The following is a 21,275-nucleotide window of genomic DNA, read 5'->3' as shown; positions in this document are numbered from 1 at the left end:
CACCACATCTGTGTGCTCTGTTCATTCACAGCCTCATCTCAGGCTTTGTCCCTACTGAATGGTGCACTGCTACAGTCATCCAACTCCATAAAGGAGGAGCAACTACTGACCCTGGAAATTATCTCCCCATTAGCCTGATGAGTCTGATATGTAAGGTTATGGAGTGCATCATCATGGACTTAATTAACAAGGATATAGGGAATCTCCAAACTCTAGATTCCACACAATTTGGTTTTGTGAAAGGTAGATTATGCCTGTTCAACCTGGTAAATTTCTTTGAGTCAGTCAACAGAGCGGTGGATGAAGGTAAGGCAGTTCATACAGCCTACCTCGATCTGGCCAAGGCCTATGATACCATTTCTCACTCAGGAATTATTGATAAACTCAGCAAACTAGGCATCAACCCCTATATCGTTTGGTGGGTTGCAAATTGGCTCACAGATAGAACTCACAGTGTGAAAGTAGTTGACTCCAAGTCAGATTGCCGACCAGTCACGAGTGGAGTCCCACAGGGTTCAGTCCTGGGTCCTCTCCTGTTTGGCATCTACTTCTCAGAAGTCAAGGCCAACATGGAGGGACTCTGGCTGATCAATTTTGGAGACGACTGCAAGCTGGGAGCCATTATTAACTCCCCGTGTGATGCAGACATCCTACAGAAAGGCCTCACTGAGACTAATGACTGGTGTCAAAACCATGGCCTTAAGCTTAATGCCAACAGATGCATCGTCATCCCCCTTGGTAAAAACTCAGTTCCCACTACTTACCACATTGATGGGAGCCCACTGAACACTGAAAGTGTTATAAGAGATCTGGGGACACAGGTTGACAGCAACCTCTCCTTCGACCACCACATTGCCACTGTGGTCAGAAAGTCTTTCTACGTGGCACATCTCATTACCAAGGGTTTTGCATCCGAGAAGAAAAAGGTCGTCATTTATCTCTACTCTTCCCTCATTAGACCAATCATAGAGTATAATGCCACATTTGGCATGTATCTCACTAGACACCTGCAACAGTTGGAGAGGCTACAAAAGTACCTCATGAAGAGGATCCTAGGCCTTAAACACATGTTCTACATGGACAGACTCAAAAACTCCAGTCTACTAATAGGCAATCTCTGCTTGACTTACAAAGCCATGTCTTACCCAGCTCTGTTAGAAATGCTACATCTAAAGAAATCCCAAACCCTCAGCACCACTCGCTCCACAGACCTCAGCCTCATTACTATAATCAACAGAACATGCTGCAGGGACAGGTTCATAACCCAGAGATTACCCATGCTTTGGAATAGACTTCCCATACATGTCAAGCAGAGCAACTCACTAGCCCTCTCCAAGCAAAATCTTGATGAGTGGATGGGAAATACTAAGTTCACCCCAGGGATCACTCCAGTGGCTCTACTTGATAATGGCACTGGGAGCTAATGACGAGCAGCACAATGCCACGGCACTTCTATGGGCTAGGCTTGTAAGGGCTCCAGGGCCATTAGCCTAGTACATACCTATGAACCTATGAATCTTCAGTTCCCTAGCTACATGAAAGTCATCTGGTGTAAATTCAAGGTTGTCAGCATGGTGAAGATGTAAATAAGGTTTGAATTCATTAGAATTGCTGAACTGCAAAAATTTGGATCTGTGTAGGGATGTAAACATAGTGCAGGGTTCCTTAGTATTTGTGTTTAATGGATAGCAACTGTGAATGCCTACATCAGGTGGGTGTGTCAGGTTAGACTTACAAAATGTTGCATGTACGTCTGTCAAGGCTGAAAATACAAGCAAGCAGCACACAGTTCACAGATTCTGTTTTATTAACAGCCAATCTCCTCTTCATTTGTGTGCAAATTGTGTTTTCTCTGTCAGTTTTTTATTATTATTTTATTTATGTTTGGCCATTGTTTGCAAGATGCGGTGCTTAGCACAATTACGGGCAATGGAGGAATTAATAGAAGGTTTGACTGTTGTTAGCTTGTTTGTGCGGTATTGTGCATTGGGCAAAAGGGAGACCTTAAGAATGACTACTACATAAGGGAATGTCATGTAACTATTCCAGTGGCAGCATTGCTAAAGTATGACAGTAAGTACTGAGTCTGTGTAATACACCTGCTACTTAACTAACTCTGTGGCAGCAGGTGTTATTGCATTTATTGCAGTGATATGTTCCTTTTTGGGGCCAGATGGTACTGGCTTCGAACACAACTGAATGTAATACTTTTAAGTTCTTTCGTATTACAGTTGCTGCATATTGGTGCACGATGTGCACCGTTGCACAATAATGCATTAAAGAAAAGAAATGGGGAAGATAGGACAGTGGTGAAATGGCGATGGTAAAGTCTGACAATACTAAGTATCGGGAATACACCTCACTACTTAACTGACTCTGTGGCAGCACATTTTATTCCAGTTAATGCAGTGACACATTCCTTTTTGGGGCCAAATGGTACTCAGTTTGAATACAACTGAATCAAACACTTTTAAGTTCTTTCAAATTGTTGTTGCTGTGCTTTGGTGTATGATCCACACTATCACGCAATAATGCATTAAAGAAAAGAAGTGGGGAAGTTAGGACAGTGGTGAAATGGGGAGCAAGCAGGCAGAAGAACAAATGGAAAGCAATACAGGAATGTGCAGGAGGGAACTAAGAAAGAACCATAGCTATCCATTTCTTCAACAGTAAAAACTAATATATACAGAATATTAGCTGAATTTTGACTGTCACCTCTAGAGAGAGGGGTGACCATGGAACAATCATGTTATATAGCCAACTGGACCAAATTAAGTATATCAAGAAGACATGTCTGCGAAATGGAGAGCTATGTATGTATCTTTTTTTTTTTTTTTTGAGCGAGAGAAGAGAGAGACCGGCATGTTGGGGAAGGGACATAGGCATGTCTGGGTCTGGTAAATTGGGTAGCTTAGTAAGCAATTGCAGACAGATAAGACAAACAAGACAAGACACATAGAAGCTGATGGACACAATGGAAAGGTGGACACCATGGATGACATTAGGGTGGGGCCATCCAGGACCAATGATTGTCAAGCTGAGTGACAGTGAGAAATGAGTCTCACCCAGTGGACTGTCATCACTGTCACCTCACTCTGCCAGTGACTGGAGCACTTGACATCTGCTTCTCCTCCTCTTCCTCCTGGTCCTATGTAAAATGAGGGAGAGCAGCACCTCAATCCGGCATAGCCATGCACCAACAGTGCAGCACACAACCCTATGCACCATCCCTGGCAGGTCAGTATGGGTGATAAACTCACCCCCTCTATCATTGCTCCCAGAGGGAACCACTGGATTATCCTCAGGGCCAAGACTACCTGAGGCAGCAGGTAGTGCAGGGAGAGCACAGATGGTGCTGCCATGTTGGCTCCCAGATGTGCTGGGCAATTCTACTGTGGCCAGTGGAGTGGGGGCAGGTGAATCCTGTGGGGCAGTCCTACCACGCTGTGCTCTGGAGCATTTTGTGATGTGGTACATATGGATGACATGGGCACATTTTGACGACACATAAAAATATAAAACCAAAAAAAAGAGAGAGAGAGAGAGAGATTAGGGATGGGTTGAGAGGAAAAAAAAAAAGATAAGATTAGTACCTTCATATGTAACATACAGTTCATTAATAGAATTATTTGCCTCTATTCTCTTAAAATTTACTCTTTAAGACTTTCACCTTCTAACAGATAACTATTACTTTTAAGACTAGCAGCTCCTAACAGATGCACCCTATATTACAGAGTGCAACACGTACCATTTTACATGTGCATATATTACACATATGAGTGTTACAATTATACAGACTACAGTTTACAGCAGGACATGTGTGCCACTGGTATAGAGCTTTTACTTTAAACCTTTAAGTTACACATTATTGAAGAATTAACAGTACTGTATAGTTGGGAAGTGTGATATTTGATTCTATCACCTCTGACTAAAGATTAGTATTGTACTCTTTGCTTGTGCTACAGATGAAAGTATGCATACTTGCTTTTACAGTTGAGGTATGCATGCTCAATTTGATACAACTGTATATAATACAATGCAAGCAATCTTTAAGTTTTAATGCTACATTAACACTACTCTTCTGCTGCATACATACTACATACGTTCATAGGTAGGTACTAGGCTATCTGCCCGAAGGCATTTATAAGCCTAGCCAGAATGTGTTGGCTTTCGTCGCCCCCTTAGATTAGTTCCCTGTGCCTCTGTCCAGCAGAACCACTGAAGTAATCCCCAGGGTAAACTTTCTGTTTCCCATCCTCTCGTCAAGGTTTCTCTTGAAGAGTGCTAGTGAGGAGCTCTGCCTAATGTAGATTGGAACCTGTTCCAAAGCATGGGAAGTATCTGGGACAGGAATCTATCCCTCCAGCACATCTTTTTATTGTTGTGGTGAGGTTTAGATCCCTAGAGTGTGTGGCTCGAGGGGATAAAGTTTTCTTTAGGTGGAGCATGTCCATCAATTCTGGGTTGGACATGGCCTTGTATGTCGGGCAGAGATCACCTCTGAGCAGGCGGTATGCAACCAAGTACAGCTGGAGTTTATTCAGTCGAGCTGCATAGGGTATCTGTTTGAGGCCAGTGATCCTCTTGGAGAGGTACTTCTGTGGTCTTTCCAGCTGTTGCAGGTGTCTTGTATGGTACATACCAAATGGGGCGTTGTACTCTATGATGGGTCTGATGAGTGATGAGTAGAGGGGCACAATGACTTCTTTTGATCTGGATGCAAACCCTTTTGTGATTAGGTGGGCCACATAGAGGGATTTTCTAACCACTTTGGCAATGTGATTATCAAAGGAGAGATTACTATCTACTTGGGTCCCCAGATCCCTTATTATGTTTTCCGTATTTAGGGGACTACCACCTATGTGGTAGTTTGTGGGTACTTTGTTATTTCCAAAGGGCATAACTGTGAACTTTTTGGCATTTAGCTTGAGGCCATGATTTTGACACCAGGTATCCAACTCACTGAGACCCTTTTGGAGGATGTTTGTGTCAGCCGGTGAGTAAATTATATCCCCTAGTTTGCAGTCGTCTGCAAACTTTGTCAGCCATAGTCCTCCTGTGCTTGTCTGTACCTCTGAGAAGTATATGCCGAACAGAAGGGGTCCTAGGACTGAGCCCTGGGGAACGCCACTTGTAACCGGTTTAGAGTCAGACTTAGCTCCTGCAACTCTCAACATGTGGGTTCTGTCCATGAGCCAATTGGCAACCCATCTTGTGACATAGGGGTTTATGTTCAGGCTGGTGAGCTTGTCTATAATACCAGAATGGGAAATGGTGTTGAAGTCCTTTGCAAGGTTTAGGTAGGCTGTGTGTACCACCTTTCCGTCATCTATAGCCTTGGTAACTGTCTCAAAGAAGTCCACCAGGTTTAGGAGACATGATCTGCCCTTAACAAAGTCGAACTGGGTAGGGTCCAGTGTTTGGAGGTTCCCAATGTTTCTGTTAATGAGTTCCATGATGATGCGCTCCATAGCCTTGCAGGCCAAGCTAGTCAGGCTTATAGGGTGATAGTTCCCGGGGTCTGTTGTGGCACCACCTTTGTGAAGCAGAATAACCATTGCTGTGCACCACTATATGGGTATGTAGCCTGTGGAGAGGCTGTGTGTGAACAGTGTGTTTAAGTGAGGGGTTAGTTCATCTTTGAGCTTGTGTAGGATGCAGCCTCTGACATCGTCCAGTCCCATTGATGCTGCATTTTTGGCATTGGAGAGGGCTATTTTAACCTGAGTGTCTGTGATTTCAGGGGCTCTACATTCTTCTGGGATTGTTATGGACCCTTTTGGGGGTGAGAGGGGGGTGAAGTTTTCACTGAACCTGTATGCCAGGATGTTGGCAATATCAGTTGGTACAGTGTATTTGTGCCATTCTGCACTAATTATGAGCAGATCTGAGCATTGCCACTTAGATTCTTGACATAGCTAAAGAATGCCTTGCAGTTAACTTTGGAGTCCTTGGCAAGTTTCCTTTCAAAGCTCGCCTTGGACGATTTTATGAGGGATCGTAGTTTCTAATTAATACTGATCAGGGATGTCGTCTCTTCTTGGGATTTTACTCTTTTCTGTACTAGTTTCCTCCTTCTGTTGTATAGCTTGTTTATGGCAGGGGTCCACTAGACTAGTTTCCTTTTCTTAGAGGAGTGAGTCTTGGTTTTGCTTGGGATAGCACGATCCATGCATTCTTGTAGGTGCCCATAGAATGCATTAGTAAATTATTTTGCAGCTTGGACAGCTTTATCCTTTAGCATGGGGGCTTTGAAACATTCCATCTCCGTCTTAAGTAATGTGAAGTTTGCTTTTGAAAAGTTTTTCACGGTGGTTTCCTTGTCCAAGGGTGGGGGCGGAATATGGATATCCAAAGTGGTTTGTTTATGGTCAGATCTAACCAGCGAGGGGTTGACCTCCGGTGTGGAACACCGGTCGCCCATGTTGGTGATGACCAGGTCCAATATGTTGTCACCTCTGGTGGGAGTGTTGACCAGTTGTTCCAGGGCATTTGAGATTATAAATTCTAGGAAATGTTGGGCAAGGGAGTGAGTACTTGAGTAGTTCTCCCAGTTAATGTTTGGGTAGTTGAAATCACCCAATATTAGGGTGTTTGGTAGGACCTTTATGTTACCCAGTGTTTCCAGAAATGCGGAATGGGGGTCCTGGGACATGGTGGGTGATCTGTAGCAAGCTACAATTTGTATTGCAGTTTTGCCCATTGTTAGTTGCACATGGATAATCTCTGAAGCATCATACTTTGCCACTAACCTGGAGATGTGGGTATCCTTGATGAATATGGATACTCCCCCACCTTTTGTATTTCGGTATGGGTTCTGTGGCCAAAATGTGTGGTATGAGTTGTAGCCTGGTAGTGCTGGGGTGCTCTCTGGAGCCTTAAACCAGGTTTCTATTACTGCACATATATCGATTTTCTCCATACTGAGGAGTGCCTCAAGTGTGTGCATTTTGATGCTTAGACTTCTGGCATTGAGTAGTATTACCCTCAGATTTTTGTTATTTGTGCTATTTACAGCAGTGGGTTTGTCTTTTGAGACTTACCTATAAAAGGCACTATGGGGGTGGCAAGAGCCTTGGCCAGTATTCAAAAGCCTAAGGGTGACAGGTGCAAGCAGAGTGACTTGTCCCGCATATCATCCCAGGCAGACAGGCAGTGGATCCCCTTTGAATGACACCAGAAACTTAGCCAATTGTTGAAATTGATAATTTTTTTCTTTATCAGTCTTGGTGAGGGCAGGATGCTACTCAGGGTCAGGGTCAGGGTCTTACCGGCCTGGGCTATGTGATCAGAGAGCTCTTCCATGTCTCTTTTCATGTAGTCCAGGGAGGTATGGCTCAGGTCATTCACACCAACATGGACAATGACAGAGTCATATTTGTACTTGTTCTGGAGTGACCTGAGTGCTTGTGTTATGTGGCGGATCCTGGCACCCGATAGGCAGCTAACAGTAATCTTCTACTTATTCAGCCTAGTGAGTGGGACGTCAGTGTGCCTGACTATAAAGTCACCTATTACTAGTATGTTGGGTATGTTATTTTGCCTTGAGGGCTGTGATTGCATGGTACACTGGTTTTGTGAAGTATGTGTTTCATGGTTTGTGTTGGGAGGGTGGAGGTTGCTTGGATGTCTGCTTTGGAGGGCTCTGTTGCATTTGCATATTTTTATTTAGAGCCTCCGAGTATGTTTTTGTGTAGTTACGTGTGTTTTTTGCCGGTGCTGGTTTAATGGGTCTATGCGAGACTGGTGGTGTGATGCCAGTATTTCCCTTCTCCTCTTGACTGTCTGATCCAGTCTTGGGTTGAGAGAGCTTAGCCTCCAGTTTGGCTGTATAATTGCATCTCTCGCATGTATTAGTGTTTGGTGGTAGGAGGAGAGGGTTGTCTGTGTACATGAGGCAGTTGTAACATTGCCTCAAAATGCCCAGATTCACCAGTTGGACTGGAGAGTACACCTGAAACTGCCCTTTGGACATGCCTGGATAGGTACAGTAAACTGTTTTACTGAATGTCTGGTAAGGTCAAATAGAGAGCCTTGTCCTTCTGTAGTGCTAGGGTTTATAAGTGCTTGCTATGAGTTTTGAGCAAGTGCTGGGCTGAGAAATGAATAGCTTGAGTGGTTAAGTTGAAAGTTTGTCTAGTTCCAAGGGAAAAATTGAAGAGGAGACTTTGTGGAGCCAGGAATAGTTATACCCTAGCTAATCGACATGTTTCCTTCATCCTCACAAATCCTGCACCATGGGTCCTAACATTGCACTCCCTCTTCATGGCAGCTGTGGAAAAAGCAGAACAGAACAGAATACCATTATGAATACCAGCATTGCCTATATTCAGCTTTTAAGTCTTACAGGTACTCTCTGCAGTTGATACTTATACATCTGTGGGATGGCCTCTGTCCTAAATTACTTGATGCCAGCATCGATAGTACCCCTTTTCCTCCTCCTGAGGTTGTTGTAGTGATGCCTACATTGTTCACCAGTGCGGGGATACTGGTGGCACTGTTCACAGCTGGAGCCAAACTATCCCAAGCCTCTGACGTACTGGGACCCAGAATAGTCCCTCTGCAGCAACCTGGCACTGCGGTGTTTCACTAGAAGTCCAACAAAAATTTTGGATTCCTGGACACCCCATCTCTTTGCCCTAAAGCTCACAATCTCTCCATAACCACTTGCCATGTCTATCACAGATCAAGAGCAATGGAGAATTATGGGTTCCCATCAGCTCCATTTATCACATTTACTGGGATTGTGCACACTATTTGAAAATACTGAGCACCGCTTACCATCACTCAAACACTGTGTGCGATGGTAAGCAGTGTGTAACAATGGCAAGCAATGCAATTTCAAGGTTATTTGATGTAGAGACAGGTTGTGTATGTGTGTTTGACAAATGTGAAGGCCATGCCAGTCCACAGAGCAGAAATATACTTACAGGAATATATACAGTATGCCCACCATCATACATTTGTTAATAAAGGTGATAATATGTATAATAAATAAATAACTCACAATATTATTGTCTCAACCCTCATACATGTAATCAACATCATGTACACTATGTTAAGTGTTATAAGTGAGAGTAAGTATAATGGGAAGTGGAACAAAAATAAAAGTGCATAGAATATGCTGTATTTAAACCCAGCACCATATGCATGGCAATCCTAAACTAACACCTGTTACCACAAGGGATTTGAAATAACAGCTGTTCATGTTTCAATTCATTGCTATAAAGTGCAATGTCACAACAGTAAAACAAAGGTTGCACACTCTGTACTAGAACCCAGGACATCCCTACAGTTATATATGCTACCACAGCCAATAGCATTGATTGAATACATCTGGTTTCTATTTTTGGTTGTCTACTTCTGGATGGTCCACTTATACAGTTTGTGCACTTCTGGGCTTTGCACAAATGAGATAAGGGCAGCCAAGCTTGACATTCTTTTTCTCTGATTCCCGTGTTTGTACTAAGTGGTGCATCACGCAGTAGCCAAAAAAAAAAAAAGGAAAAAAGGGGGAAAAAAAAGAAAAGAAAAGAAAAAAAACCCGCAAAACACTTGTGTTCTGTAGCCTGTATACTTAGATAGTAAGGGTTCTGTTCTCACTGCAGTCAACTGTGTGTGTGTGTGTGTGTGTGTGTGTGCGAGCTGTTGCTTGTCATTGCAGACAGCATTTTATACCAGGATATGGGACATTGTCATCTTTTCAACAGACATTGCTGATGTCATCAGCTATTATCACATTTTTGGATATGTAGTACGCCCACCACAGGGTCAGAGAATGGCCTGGGGGCCCGGCAGACGTCACCTCATTCTATGCAATAAAGTTTACAGCAACATGGCTTTTAATCTATTCAAATATATTATAGCATGGTGTGTAGGGTTGCCACCATTTTAAATGCTCAAAGTGGGACATTTTTTGTAGAAATGTCAGATTTTGCAGGACAAAAAATACCGATGACCAGTACAAAAGACAAACCTTCACCTTTTTGCCAAAATAAAAGCTTGTTCTTGTAGTATTTGAGTTGTTTATGCTATTTCATATAACATTTAGGTGCTTCAGATAAAAAAATAGCTGTTTTATGAAAGAAAATTATCTTTATTAAAGAAAACTTAGGAAATATTTTTGTCCTAAAATCTCAGGACATCTTCCATTTTTTCAATTTTTTCACAGGACACAACTGCCCAAGGAGGGACTGTCCCTCGCAAAGTGGGACAGGTGATAACCCTAATGGTGTGTAGGCCCTGTTATATTTCTGAGAAAGCTCTGTTGTCTCTCCAGCTGCTACATGTGTCTGGTGAGGTACATGTAAGAATGTACATTATACTGTATTAGTGGTGTAATGAGATTTGGCTCCAGTGCTGTCATACAGTCCTAAGATCTCAGTATGATAGCATGAAATATGATGTGAACAACACAGGCTTTCAATAGCAGTGTGGACACTTGGTGTTCAAAGGTCAGATTGGCTATCTAAATGTGTTACCAGTGCTTGCATCACTGGGTTTTGGCATAGCAGGACTGTTGTCAATGCTGTGATTAACATGAAACTCTACTTCTCAGACAGATAACATTGCAAACACACATTTCTACATTTATTTGTCCATTGTGTGCCTTTGTCACCATTTAGTTGTGTGTGTTAGCTCCTCCAGTACTATGTTATCACCATTGATGGACTGAATGATTGCACACAACATGCAAGAATCAGCAAACTTTGTAAGCCAAAGGCCATATACTTTAGCCCGAACTGTTGATAGACACAGTTCAAACAGTGAAGGGTCAAACACAGATCCCTGGGTTTTGCCAGTGGTGACAGCACTACTGGTACAGTTTGATTCACCACTTTCAGATGATGTGTTCTATCAGTGAGCCAATTGTTTACTCATCAACTGATGTAAGGATTAATCCCCAGCTTGGGGGTTTCCTCAATGATACCTGCATGTGTGATTCTGTCAAAATCCTAGGCCAGATGACAATAGGCAGTATAAACTGTCTTACCTACATCCAGGGCTATCACATGGAATCATGTACTGTGACAACATCACCGATCACCTGTGGCATGACCCAGCACATACACCTTCCTGATACAGTTGAATATACAGTTCAACACATCCTCCACAGGGCCTATGTTCCCAAACAAGGGTGTACATCAGCATACATCTACCTGAGCTGGGGGGACAGCACCTGATACATGCATGTGTAGGGACATTCTGACATTCCTTGACTGTGTGGTAGACAAACATGTACAGTAGTATTATTCCAGGTCTGTGCAACAGACCTGTGTGAGTTGCTACTGCTACATTAGGTCTGTTACATCTGATAGATGTCTTCAAAGATGTCATCGAGGGCATGCATGATGACAACAGTTTCGTCCTGTGGAACTTGAACAGGTCAAAGCATTTGCCAAAATCCACACTGAAGTATTCAATCAACACTGTCATATGTGACCATGAACAGCTATATCACCAAATGGGTAGACCAGTGTATGACATACATAGCATCTCATTGTTTTGAAATTTGTGCTATCACATATATCTCAGGTCCAGTGATCAGTCCAGTACGTCAGGGGTACCTGCTAGGCCTTTTCCTGTCCATTAGTTAAGTGATGGACATCACAGATGACATACACATGCTGGGTCCAAGCAGCTGTCTGAAGGACTATAGCTTGTGGGCAATCATTGACTTGAACTGTGATATTAGTATAATACAGACAGTATCAACACATACCAGAGACTGCTGCTACAGCCATGACAACACCTGCATTGATGAGGCACATGGAGGGATTTGTTGAATACACCACCAAAGTATAATGTGGACATCACACCCTATAACCAGACCAATAGGTATGTGACCTGTGTCCTGGGGAGAAGGTTATAACCAGACCAATAGGAATGTGATCTATGTCCTGGGGAGAAGGTAAGTGGTACATCCACCAGCATGTTGCCAAAGACCTGATTACTCCCTTCAATGTAACACAACTGCTGGATATGTGAAGGATATGCACATCAGAGGCAATAACAGCTTCATGGTTCCTAGCCTTCATCACAACAACTCTGTACAATGCACCCTTCTTCATGTACCTCCATATGCATGTTGCAGTGATGTGTCACTGAAGTGTACCACCTTTGTCACAGACTGCTATCGCACAGCTTATTGACCATACCTAGCTATTCTTTCTGGGAAATACACATGACTGTCTGATGGTGTGGAACACCAATAGGTTCATAGTTATATAGTTGTTTACTAGGCTTATAACCACAAGGACCTTTTTAAGCCTAGCCATGAATCCCAATTCTCTGACAAGTTCTGATACCCTTGATAAGTGTAAGCAGGGGCTTGGGAGATGAAACATTTACAAGCAGGGTCCTAGGAGGTGAAGCATTTACAGGTTGTCTGTGTCCATTAGATACATAGGTGCCAAACCAGGGATGAATTTCCTGTTCCCCCTTCCAACTATCCAAGTTGCATTTGAATTGGGTTAGGGAGGAACTCTGCTTCACATGGATGGGAACCTGTTCCAGAGATGGGATAGTCTCTGAGATATATACCTGTCTCTCCAGCAGATACTATTTAAATCATAGGCAAGGTTTAAGTCTTTAGAATGGGTAATACTGGTGCTGTTTGTTTTGTGGATATGCAGGAGGCCAAGCAGAGTGGGGTCTGACAATGCCCTGTATGCCAAACATAGATGCCCCCTCAAAAGCCTGTGCGAGACAGAATACAGGGATAGGGCCTTGAGGATGTCTGTATAGGAGGTTTTATGTATGTCCTATATTCTTTTAGTGAGGAACCTCTGTGGATTTTCCAATTGTTGGATATGCCTGGTTAGGTGCATACCAAAGGGGGCAGCATTGTGCTCAACGACAGGTCTGATGAATGCCAAATACAGTGGAACAATGACTTCATTGGATTTAGATGCCATACCTTTGTTTATAAGTTGTGCAACATAGAATGATTTTTTCACTACTGTAGACACATGATGGTCAAAGGCTTGATTTCTGTCTCTGTGTGTTCCTAAGACCCTGACTACTGGGTCAGCTCTAAGGGGGTGTGTTGTCAATATGATACTTAACAGGTGTAGATGACTTGCAGGATACTATTATGCATTTCTTGTCATTTAGTTTTAGTCCATGGCTTTGTCATCAGTTGCTTGTCTGTCAGCCCTCCCTGGAGAACATTTGTGCCAGTATGGGATTCAATGACAGCTGTTAATTTGCAATCATCTGCAAATTTAGTCAGCCAGAGACCATTGACATTGGCCTTGACTTTAGAAAAGTAAATTCCTAAAAGAACCAGTCCAAGAACTGATCCCTGAAGGACTCCACTTGTCACTCATTTCTTTGTAGAGGTTGACTCCCCAATTCTTACTTCCTGGGTCCTGTCTGTGAGCCAGTTGACTATACACTGGGTGACATATGGGTTTGTACTTAACCTTTTGAGTTTGTCAGCAATGCTTGAGTGGGGTGTTGTGTCAAATGCCTTGGCCATGTCAACTTAGGCAGTGTGAACCATTTTGCCCTCATCCATCGCTTTGGCGACCTTCTCAAAAAAGTCCACCAGGTTGAGTAGGCATGACCTGCCCTTGATGAAACTAAACTGGTTTGGGTCCAGTGTCCGGAAGTTTACTATGTCACTATTAGTAATTTCCATGATAATTCTTTCCATGGCTTTATATATAAGATTAGTAAGAGTTATGGTTCTCTAGTTTCCAGTGTCTGTAGATGACTCACCTTTGTAGAGTGGGGTGACTGTTGCTGTTCTCCATTCATGAGGCACAAAGCATGTTTGGAGGCTACAATTAAATAGCAATTTCAGAGGGTCTGATAGGTCATGTTTCATGCTATTTAGAAGGCATCCTGGGGTATTGTCTGGGTCCATTGATACAGTGTCCTTGGCCTTAGAGAGTTGTTACACCAGATGCATGTGTGCTACATAGGTGTTTGACAACATTAATGGCATGTATATCATTTGTGACAGTGTGGATTGTGCCATAGATATATGCCATGCATACAAGGCAACTGGCCTGTAGTAGCCATATTGTTACATATAAGTATAGCCGTGTCCCTCCTAACACCTCCTGCAGTACCAGGACAGTGTGCATGGTTACCCTCAAAGGTTGCGGATATATCATAATAATTGTCAAGTGTGTGTGTGTGTGTGTGTGTGTGTGTGTGTGTGTGTGTGTGTGTGTGTGTAGGCTCATCTATTATCACTCCACATCACATATGTTATGTCACAGGTATGGGATTAATGGTGGTATTGTTCTGATATTGTTCATGATTGTGGTTGGTTCTTGTAAAGTTTGGGATGATCCCTTACCTGTGGCCAGCTTGTTGGAGACCTGTGCTGAAAGTACACTCATATTCAGGTATAACAGTTTTCACAGCTTCCCAATATGCACCCTACTCCAAATATATGTCAAATCCCTGATAGATGTCCTCTGCATTATTCATGTAAGGATGCTTATCTCACATACACATCCGCCCCATTGTTATGTCACCTTGTGTGACAGTCACAGACAACAGATTTTCACTGTACAGTCTGTACTGTATCGTATAGATGTGTGCTTTGTGTTGCTGCTACAGCCACCTTCCATTGACATTCCCTCCTCTGCTGTACATGCAGGAGTTTCACCTACACTCTCCCTGTTTTCATTCCTACAATTCATCTGTGTGTCCCTATTCAATACACACACTTCCTCTGAGTGTTCATTTTACATGGCACTCCCATGTCCTGTTACAGATCATTAACACAGCTTTAGTCCAGAATGCCAGGAATGGGATATTACAATACTCTGCACTGTAGGTACACTGTCCTGTACTGTGTTTGGACTATACAATTCACATCCATACCTTTCAACTGTCCAGATATTTTTCTTATCAAATATGTGGCTTTCTGCTATATCACTGGGATGATCTCTGGACTGATGTGACTCAATAATACATACATTTCAGTGCATACCACTCAACTGTCCTGATCTGTGCAGAATGTCCAGTTTTTGTCTCATATTTGTGATCTTTTCCTCATAACATCTTTTCATGGCAAATCATTGGCATGTCATTGCAGAGTGCAGTCAGAAACTGATAACTGACATTTGAGTTTTGAACTTCATGATCCTCAAAAAGTTCATGCTAATGTACAACCTGCATATTCTATCAACTTCCTAAGCTTGGAAGTGCAATATTAAACATCTGTCCTTATTTCTGGCCCATTGCCCCCCCCCCCCCCCATTGTAATGGCTTTGTCTACATTTCTTGCTCTAAAGAGGTTGAGAGTGTTACATTCTAACACATTCCTATATGACATCTATGTTAAATACATCTCTATTACTAGTTATTTGTCCTGTTATTAAGTTGGCCTCCGTGCAGATGTGTTGCACTAAATGAATGGTCCTGGTGATCACTGTGGCATTCTGCACAAATCCATACATTGTAGGTGCTCTTCTTTACACACAATTGTTATCCATGTTCACTTACAAGCTTTTGTGGCCAGCAACACTGTTGTGAGCAGCAGAACCTAGTTGAGGTATGCCACACCTCATTAATATGCATTGCTTGCTGATGCGTGCCGCTCATTATCGCACTAACATGTAAACTCCGTGTAGGCTTTGCACCAAGCCTATGCAGAGTTTTTATAATAATATGTCTCACAGTCTGCTTCCAAAGTGAAAACACTCTCTAACTGCTAGCTTTCACTAGAGCATTAATTGCTTCTACTTTAGTCTTGAAACTGCCTGTTATTTTCTAATTATTTGGTGACTTATTTCTATCCAGATGCACACTATATACTGCCTTCTTTATCTGATTTCCACAATATTTTTGCATTATTTCAGAATGTACTTTTACTCAAGGTAGTATGATTTCAGAAGCACAATAATTAGGTAGTAGAATATAGTGCTGAAGCCCCTCATACTTGCTAATTGTGGTTGTTCGTTTACTTGTTCACACACACACACACACACACACACACACACACACACACACACACACGCGTGTGTGTGTATGTGTGTGTGTGTGTGTGTGTGTGTGTGTGTATTTATTTATTTGTTTTTGGGATGAGATAACGTTATTGATTTGAAAATAAATGAGACAAGAAAATGTTAGGATGGGCAACACAAGATTAAGAGGAAGTAGATGTGAGAACACTACCTTGTGTCAGCTTGCATTTTGTCAACATTTGAAGTGTTGTAAATCTTTATTCAAAGAATTTATTTTCTTATTTTAAATACTTCAGTGCTTCAGGCATTGCTTTTTTGCATAAGCTTCTTCATACTATCTCTGAGGCCTTTTCTCCAGGTTTGTGCATCCTTACAGGAAGTACATTTAGAATTTTGTATGCGAAGACAAAGCCTCCATACTGGGGGCATTGTTTAAAGAAACCTGACTCATTGCAACGAATGCCAATGAATTATTAATTTGAAATGTGCTGCTAAACAAAGTAGCTTTCTAGCCCTTTTCAAACACAGCCTTGACCAAATCATAAATATACCACTGTTATGGCACCACATTCTCTTACAGAAAGAGGTAGGAAGTAATGGGAATTGCAGTGACAAGGCTTCTAATGAGCTACCCAATCACATGCCAAATAAACTATGAACATGTAAGCCACAACCTCTTATATTGTGAATATTTTTGAGTTTTTAATTTATTTGTTTGCGCCCATACCTCAATCTGGTGTTATCTGAAGTTTGTTTATATAAGTTAAGGTAGTGTAGGGGTTCAGCCATCCACAGCACAAAGGGAAGAAGTTTTTACATTTTCAGAAAATAGAAAATAAAAAAAAACTTACTTGATCTGGTAAGTTCTGGCTGAGATGACTTGTGAGATGATGAGTCATCAGGAGGTCATTTTATAACCTTTGAGTAATGTATAAATTTACAATATTGTTTGAATTTTTGTGAGTTTTGAATGTTGCATTTGTAATAGTTTGCATCTCATTTTCTATTCTGCAGGTTTTTATCATATATCCATAGGAACCCATTTAGGCATAGTGGTGAAGAAATATCATTGTTTATCAATACAATTTCAACATTAGTCACCATAATAAAGGTTGTAAGCACAGGTTATGCAAATCCAAATACTGACAATACTGAACAATTAATTTTAAAGATAAAAATTAGTTATTTGTTGGTGGGATATTTGAGTAGTGTTAAGGAAGACATAAAACACATGTTCTAATGAGGAACTCCTATACTATTTATAAAATTAGAAATGCTGTGTAACATGCTCCAAAAACTTGTGTTCTTTCAGGTTAAGAGTTTTATAAGCATCTGGCACAGATCAAATTAAATCAGTTTTTTGGGAGATGGCAAGGGATCCTATGTGTAATTCATGCATTTATCTGCTAATGTAACAACTTTCAGCTGGTATTTGAAGATGCACCTGAAGAGTTTTGCAGAAGGTTCCCCATGATAAGTATTATGTAACAAAATAGTCTATTTTACCAGATTAAAAGTAGTGAAGAATTACCAGTACCTAGTGTTGTATGTGTGCTACTACTTGTGATGCCCCTGAACTGGCCGAGTAATCAAGGATCCTCAATTCTCACCACTAACACCAGTGAGGGGCGTTCACATTGGGAGGATAACAAGTACACACACAGTAAAGCACAATTTCCCTTAAGAGCACACAGAGATTACAGTCAGTCTGGAGCTGGCTTTTCCCTCTCTCTCTCTCCAGCTCCCCAAAAAGACTCCCCACTGGCACAGCTATAGGGTTAAGATCTCACCCGAGTGGTCAAGCCAAAACCTCAAGCACTGTTTCTGTCCAACCAGTGCTTCGTGTCCCTGCCCAAGTAGCTGACACACACCAACACTTTAAGATTTGATTTATATACAAACACATAGACACTCCTGGGAAAGGCTGGCACAGGTTTACTAGCTATGCCCACTTCTGCCCAGACTATAAGGTAGTAATCATTACCACCAGCCACCCTTTATCAACTACTATAAGGCCCTTACAAAGGGTGACCAATTCTGCTGTGTAAGGTTAGTATTATCCAAATGGTAAGTGTGACCAACAGCAAGGCTATTTAAGAGTGGCCTGTACAGTGTCACCAAATACATATGCAAGTACCGTAAGAGCTTAAATATCTCTAAACAAACCAGCCACAATTAAAAGGTTTAAATATATTTAATAATAAATAATAATAGAGCAAGGCAATGCTCAATAACTCAACACAGTGACAACAGAGTTCAGAATCACAGGAAATATTTTAAAACAACATTTCAGGACAGTCTCACATAAATACAGGAAACATCTAAACTAATCTATGTTCCTATCTATCTCTAAGAATAATCACTGTAACCTAAGTCTTACTTACAGAGCAACACTCAGGCAGAAGTGCTGCGTGAATGTTTCTATGTCCAAAGACAAATGCAAAATGCTCAGACTCACTCTCCAAGAGATAGTTCTTAAATTAATAATACACGTTGCTGTGGGGTTAGCTGGATGACCTCACTATTTGACACCTATGCCTTCATTTCCCAGGCTAATAGAAACTTAAAATTTAGCACCTCTGTGTCAAAAATACTTATCTCTTAGAAGCTTGTCTGGAACTGGAAGTCGTAAAACAGTTACACACTTTTACCTTTGAAACCTGTAATTATTTCTGTTTCCAGACATTAGAGTTTCCAAGTTAATTCTGTTCTTTTCCAGTAGGGTACACTGTGGTTGCATTCTTGATTCTCAGCACATAACATACAGTTTTCTTACATTTGTAGGACAAGCATACACATCATATTAATATTCACAAATAACATAGAATTATTTACAAAATTACAGCTAGCTGGGCAGGCAGCCTTAAAAATTCTCCCTCCCCTGAAAACTCAAGCTAGTTTTTCAAGTGACCCTTGAGAAATGTTACTTGAGAGGGTTGAGTCTATCTAGGAATACCTTACCCCTTTCCCTGCATTGAGACCCCATCTGTGTTGGCATTGCAAACCCCACTGCGGTGCCACACTGTCATATCATATGCTTGCAACCCTAGGCTCCACCTTAGTAACTTGGCATTTTGCTGGTTGGCTTGATGTAGCTATGTTAAGGGATTGTGGTCTGTAACTACAGTGAATTTCCTTTCATACAGATAAGGTTGACGTTTCTGTAGTGCCCACACTATGGCTATGCTTTCTTTTTCTACAGCTGCATAGCATTCCTCCCTGGGTTGTAACATACAACTTAGATAAACCACTGGGTGCTCTTCTTCCTCTGAAGAAATCTGACTAAGTACAGGCCCCACCACATGGTTTGAAGCATCCACCTGCACAACACATTATTTGCTGTAATCTGGACTGGCTAACACAGGGGGTCCTCTCAAAGCTCCTTTAAGCTTCTGGAATGCCTGCTCACATGCTGGTGTCCACACTACCTTCTCTGGCCTGTTTTTCCTTGTCAGGTCTGTGAGGGGAGCAGCTATGGTACTATAACTGGGGATGAAATTTCTGTTGTATCCTGCTGTCCCTAAAAAAACCCCTCACCTGCTTTTTGGTAACAGGTGCAGGCCATGCCTGAATGGCTTCCACTTTCACCAGTTCTGGCCTGTCTTAATGGTCAACCGTGTCCTCTGTACTCTTCCCAGCACCTCCCTGATGTGCTGAAGGTGATCTTGCCAGGAATGGCTGTAGATGGCAATATCATCTAGGTAAGCAATAGTAAAATCTCCTGCTCCTGCTAAGATGTGATCTACCAGCCACTGGAAAGTTGCTGGGGCATTTTTCATCCCAAAGGGCATCTTTGTGAACTCATACAAGCCAAAAGGAGTCAAAAAGGCTGATCTCTCTAGCACTGAGAGTCAAGGGCACCAGCCAATAACCCTTGATAAGATCAATGGTGGAATTTCCTGTAGTCCACACAGAACCTGGTGCTGCCATCCTTCTTTGGTACCAGCACCACTGGGGAGGCCAAGGGACTGCTGGACTCCTGAATTACCCCTAGTTTCAACATTTCCTGTATCTCCTCCCTCAGAGTCTGTTTGACTCTCTCAGGCACCATATAAGGGGTCTGCTTAATAGGCATTTGGGGTCCTGTATCTACATTGTGCTGCACCAGGTGGGTGCATGCTGGTTTCCCAGTGAACGTGTCCCCAAACTCCTGTAACATTGCTCGGATTTCTCAAACCTGGGTAGGGGATAGCTGCTGGGACATTGCTACCCCTTCCACTGAGGTGTCAGTCTGAGTCTCACTGAGAAGATCAGTCACCAGATCTCCTTCAGACTCCTCCTGCAATCCACTGCAAATACTCAGCACAAGGGCCTTCATATCATGGTAAGGTTTCATCATGTTGACATGGTACAATTTGTGCCCCTGCCTACTGCCTAGCAGTTCCACCATGTAGTTACCATCACTGACCTTCCTTACCACCTTGCAGGGTCCCTCCCAGGCTGCTGCAGCTTGTTGTGTCTGACAGGAAAGAGAATCATTACCTGCTGCCCTACAGCATACTCTCTAGCTCTAGCATTCCTGTCATACCAGACCTTTTTCTGTTGTTGGGCTTCTGCCATGTTCTCCTGGACCAAGCCCATGAGTTCCCTGAGATTTAGAACATATGCCACAACAGACTCCTTGTGGGCTTCACACTCACCCTCCCACTCATCTTGAATTAAATCTAGAGGTCCCCTCACCCTATGCCCATACAGCAACTCACCGGGAGAAAAACCTGCGGATTTCTGGGGAAACTTCTCTGTAAGCAAACAACAGATGGAGCAGATATTTTTCCCAGTCCCTCTTAAACTGGTCTGCAAATGCCCGTAGCATGGACTTGAGTGTAGAGTTTAACCTCTCAACAAGACCATCAATCTGGGGATGGTAGGGGTGGTCTTTAAGTGCTTCACCCCATAGTACTTCCGCAGACAAGCCAGCAGGTCTGTTATGAAAATGGCACCTCTGTCAGTCAGTATTTATTTTGGGAAACTAATGCTGCTGAAAATCTCTAATAAAGCATTTGCCACCTTTTCTGGCTCAATGGAGGGCAGACCCACTGCCTCAGGGTATCTGGTAGCATAATCTATTATCACTAGGATATACCTTATTGTATGTGGAGCTTGGGGTACTCAGAGGCCCCACAGTATCCATAGCTACCCACTGAAATGGATCCTCAATCACAGGTAAAGGCATCAAAGGAGCTTTGATCTTGTCTTCTGCCTTGTCTACCTTTTGGCACTGCTCACAGGTCCTCCAGTACACTGTTATATCTCTGGAAATCCCAGGCCAATAAAAGTTCTACATAATACATCTCTTTGTATGTTTTATGCTTATATGACCTGCAAAGAGACTATGGTGGGCTA

Source organism: Protopterus annectens, chromosome 2.part0 (genome assembly GCF_019279795.1).
Source record: "Protopterus annectens isolate FY-2018-M chromosome 2.part0, PAN1.0, whole genome shotgun sequence".
In the NCBI taxonomy this organism is placed as follows: domain Eukaryota; kingdom Metazoa; phylum Chordata; order Ceratodontiformes; family Protopteridae; genus Protopterus; species Protopterus annectens.
The sequence above is the reverse complement of the archived record's forward strand: the minus strand, read 5'-3'. Positions refer to the sequence as shown.